At 35.8% G+C, this 5,009-nt stretch overlaps 1 protein-coding gene across 1 annotated transcript in view; it reads right to left on the reverse strand.

Annotated features, from left to right (window-relative positions):
- Positions 1–5,009, reverse strand: part of LOC105073766 (phospholipid-transporting ATPase ABCA3) — a 122,636-nt gene that overhangs the window by 90,068 nt on the left and 27,559 nt on the right. The gene's annotated exons all lie outside the window — the stretch shown is intronic.

The raw sequence follows: 5,009 nt of genomic DNA on the forward strand, positions 1-5,009 counted from the left end.
ATAAGAGAGATCATACACTATTTGTCTTTCTGTGTCAGACTTATGTTACTTAGCATAATGTCCTTCAGGTCCATCTATGTTGTCATAAATGGCAGAATTCCCTTCTTTTTTTAGGCTGAATAATATTCCATTGTATGTATATACCACATTTTATTTATCCATCCTTCCTATCCATCCATCCTATCTATCCATCCACCAACGAACATTTAGGTTGTTTCCATATCTTGAATACCGAGAATGATGCTGCACTGAACATGGGAGTGAAAGTATATCTAAGAGATCCTGATTTAATTCGTTTGGACAAATACTCAGAAGAGGAATTGCTGGATCATATGGTAGTTATATTTTTAATTTTTTGAGGAATCTTCATACTGTTTTCCATGGAGGCTGAATAATTTTACATTCCCACCAATAGTATAAAAGAGTTCAAATTTCTCTCCATTTTTGTACACTTGTAAAACTACACTTACAGTCTTTTGGGATTTTTTTGATAATGGCCATTTGGACAGGTTGAGGTGGTATCATTGTGGTTTTGACTTGCCTTTCTCAGGTAATTCGTAATTTTAAGCACCTTTTCACACACCCATTGGCTATTCATATATCTTTTTCAGAGAAATGTTTATTCAGTTCTTTGGCCCATTTTCAACTGTTATTTGTCTTACTGCTATTGAGTTGTAGAAGTTCCTTATATATTTTGGATATTAACTCTTTATCAGATACAGGGTTTGCAAATATCTCCTTTCATTCCATAGGCTGCCTCTACATTTTGTTGGTTATTTCCTTTGTTGAGGAAAAGAAGTTTTTAAATTGACGTAGGAGTGAAAAAATTATGAGTGCTGAGTCAGAGTGGAGAGAAGTGTGTTCAAGGTTTCAGAGGCACCTGAAGAGACCCCAGCCAAATGTCCTGGATAAAGAGACCTAATAATAAAGACATCTGGGCTAGAAATGCAAATACACACCAGAGCATGGTGCCAGCAGGACTACACTCACACTGGAGACTCTAGGGAAGAGGGTACTCCTTGTCTCCTCCGGCTCCTGGTGGTTGCCAGTATTCCTTCGCAGCACTCTAAATTCTGCATCTTATCATTCAAAGTTCAGAAACCTTCCACTTAGGTTACTCTACCTTACTCACTTTATAATTCTAATTGTTTTAAGTATTTTCTTTACCTAAGTTAAACACCACATTGGATGTATTGTATTATAATTTTGCTTCATCCATCAAATTTGACCTAACAATTTCATGAGAAGTAGAATAGTCTATTATACTCAGTCTGTTTTTCGTCCATCCCCATATTCTTTCCCTTGTGCAGTTCAAAAATTTGTTATCATTAGCTATCTTTTTAGAAAATTTCCTTTAGCCATTCTTTAAGAGTAGGCTTGCAGGCAACAAATTCTCTTCAATTTCCTTCTTCTGAGGATTTCCTATTCATGGCTGGAATATAGTTTTGCTGGATACAGAATTCATTTTGGGCATTTCTGTTCTTCAGGACTTGAAAAATGTGCTGCTTCCTTCTGGTTTAGATGAGAAATTTGCATTTATTCAAATTGGCATTCCCCTGTAAGTAATGCATTGTTTCTCTTTTTCTGCTTTCTAGTTTTTTTCATTGTCTTTAGCTTTCAGAAGTTTAATTATGATGGGTCTTGGCATCAGTTTCTTTGAGTTTATCTAATTTGGGGTTCACTCAGCTTATTTAGATTGTATATTTGTCTTTCACCAGACAATAAATTTTCAGCCATTACTTCTTTGAATATGGTTTTCTTTTGAAAACCTATTCAGTCCCACATTTTCCCTAATCTCCTTTTGAGAGTCATTGATATTAGCATTAAATATGTTGTTGTTATCCTGCAAGTCCTTGAGAGCTATACATTTTTTTCAGTATATTTTCTCTCTTTATTCAGAATGTGTAAATTCTATTGACCTGTCTTAAATTTCAATTATTCTAGCTTCTTTTTATTTTACTTAAGTTTTTAAACTTCTTGTATTTTTCAGTAATTTCTATTTTTTTTAGTAACTTCTATTTCTTTGCTGAGATTTCTGTTTTCCACTTGTTTTGAGAAAATTCATAACTCCTTCATGAAGCATTTTTATGATGGCTGCCTATATTCCTCTTCAGTTAATTATAATATCTGCTTCACCTCAGTGCTGTCTGTTGACATAAATGTCATTTCTCATTCACTTTGTGATTTTCTTGGTTCTTTGTGTGAGTGACTTTCTATAATATCCTAAACATTTTAGGTATAATGAGACTCTGAATCTTAATCTTTTTTTTTTTTTTTAAAGCAGGCAGTCCCTCTGTGGAGGTGTAGCACAGAGGTCAGATGGGTGTATAGGTTCCTCTTCCCTGCTGACACTTCTTTGGGAAAAGGAGGGTACTGACATACACTGCCTCATTGTGGATAGATGAAGTGGAAGTTCAGATCTCTCTTTGGCCCTGCTGACACCTTAATCAAAGTGGGGCACTGACTGACACCACCTCTTTACCTCTGATTGAGGATGGAAGCTCAGCTCTCCACTGGGCATCATTTGATGCTATAGGGTGGGAGGTGGGGAAGGAGTGCTAACTACTTTTGCACCACACCTTGTTCAGTCCCGTTGCTATTGGGTAGATGTGGAAGTCTAGCTCCCCAGTTAGCCTTACTGACACCAGGGGTGCTTACTGGAACTGACTTGTACTACCTGTTAAAAATTATTGATGCTACGTGTGGATGGAAACTCAGATCACTACTGGATCTTCATGGCAGTAACCTGGCAAGGGAATTGCAATACTGCCTGACTCTAGAGAATGGGAGTTTGGGATGAAAGATAAACTTCTTTTTTGACTCTGCTTCAGCCATGCAGGTTGAGGTGCAGTGGTTTTTCACTTAGGGTTGGGCTAGAGTTGGTTAAGTACTGCCAAAATATTTTCTTTTGTTTGGGCACCCTTTTCCTTGTCTTTTGGCTTGGGAAAACAGGCTTTTCTTGGAACTTTGTGCCAGTTGTTGGTTACAGACTAGAAGCCTCTGAAGTCCTTTTTCAAAGATATATGATTGGCAGTAAGAAATTTCAAGGAGGTCATGTCAATTCCTCAAGTTCCAAGGTCTTAAGCAACCTGCCTACTTCCTTATAGTTTTCAGGGACTTTCTATTCTTGTTTATTGTTTTATCCAAGATTTTGTAAGGGGTAGAATTTGGGCAGAATAAGGTTACTACATCTTTTTAGGGCTATATATTTAAACAATTAATATTTAAAGCCATAAATTTAAAGTATGTTTAATTGTTTTAGTTGGGAGTCATTACAATTATTTAGTCTATCATACCACCAGAAAAAGAAGTCCCCTTTCTTTAAGTTTTTATAAATACACTGACTCCTACTTATCTGGCAATCTTATCTTTGTTTTCAACATATCACCTTCTTTTTTTAGCTCACCACATTATTTTTATTTATCCACAGTTTCGTTGCACTAATTGTTTTGTTGAGGTCCTCAAGACCACCTCTGGATTCAATGACTTGCTAGGACAACTCGCAGGATTTAACATATACTCATACTCAAAGCTATGATGAATAAATAATGATGTTGTAATACCAGTGAAAGGATACAGCCAGTGAAGGGAAAAGGAGCATGGGGCAAAATTCAGAGGAAACCAGGCACAAGCTAACAGGAGCTCTCTCTCACTGAAATCACATAGGTTATGCTTAATTCCTCTAGCAATGAATTGTGACAACACGTGTGAAGTATTGTCAACCAGACACTCATCAGAGATTCGGTGGCCAAGGATTTTATTGGGGGCTGGTCATATGGGCATTTTCTGCCTAATATATACCAAGATTCAAGACTCCCAGGAGGAAAGCATAAATATTGTTTGCACAAGCAGTTTTGGTAGAGTGAGCCACTCTTATTATTTAGAGAATGGTAGGAAATCTTCCAAAAGTTCAAATTCTTAGATACCAGACAAAGGCCAACCTTTCTAGTAGGACTTTCTAAAGATAGGAGTCTCAGGTCTGCAGTGTTAATTCTTTTCTGCACAAATGTGAATACCAATTGTGAACTGTGAAAACCAATCAGCTGATTATAACTGTGATAATATATTAAAAATTAAATTACCTGTGATGTTTAAAAGTCTTAACTGTAAAACTATATTTATACCCTAAATGATTTAATAGGGATGATATTTTGATGATTCAGTACAGAAGAAAAATACAGGAGAAAAAAATGGTTAATACTTGTGGTCCAAAAAAAAGAAATATTCCTCAATTTTTGGAAGTTATTAAAATTGTTAGTAGAGAATTATTTCTACAAAACCATTAATAGACCAATCTGGGGTTATCTGGTTACACATATTTTCTCATGCGGGATTTCATAGAGAATCAATTTTCCTTTGTCTTTATGCATGTGATATAGAGTCTTGTCACATGGGAAGTGCACAAAGGACATGCTGAATAAATGAATGAACAAATATCTTCATCCCTTGATTTGTTTTCAGAAGTGATCTGAAGTCAAATTCTGCAGGAAGGATTGTTTAATTTATTCTAAAGTTCTAGCTGATAACAATCTTACTTTATAGTCTCTCTTTATATATGTATTGGGCCATATTAAATTTCAACACACCCTCTACCTCCTGTCCAATCATTTCATGCATAATTCATCTTCTATGTTAAAATGCAAACCAAGACTAGACACAAGATGGCTAGAAGGAACTCCCAAATATGATCCTATTCTGGTCCATTAAACAGTAATTCTGTTAGAGAAGTCTTAGACTCACCTTTACTGAAGAATGTGCTAATCATAAAGGCAAAGAATATTGAAGCGATGGCATAACACATAAGAAAGATAAAGATGAAACTATAGTCACTGTAGCGGAAGAGTGGCTCACGGATAATCTATAATAAAACATTATGTCATGTAAAATACACAATAAGCAGAATCATATGAGCACAAAGGAAGATAGAGAAAATAATGGCCCTAATGAAACTGATCGCTGCCCAGTGACTGAAACTCAATGAGATGGAAAGTTAAGTAAATCACTTACTT

The sequence above is a fragment of the Camelus bactrianus genome, chromosome 18 (assembly GCF_048773025.1).
Source record: "Camelus bactrianus isolate YW-2024 breed Bactrian camel chromosome 18, ASM4877302v1, whole genome shotgun sequence".
Lineage (NCBI taxonomy): Eukaryota > Metazoa > Chordata > Mammalia > Artiodactyla > Camelidae > Camelus > Camelus bactrianus.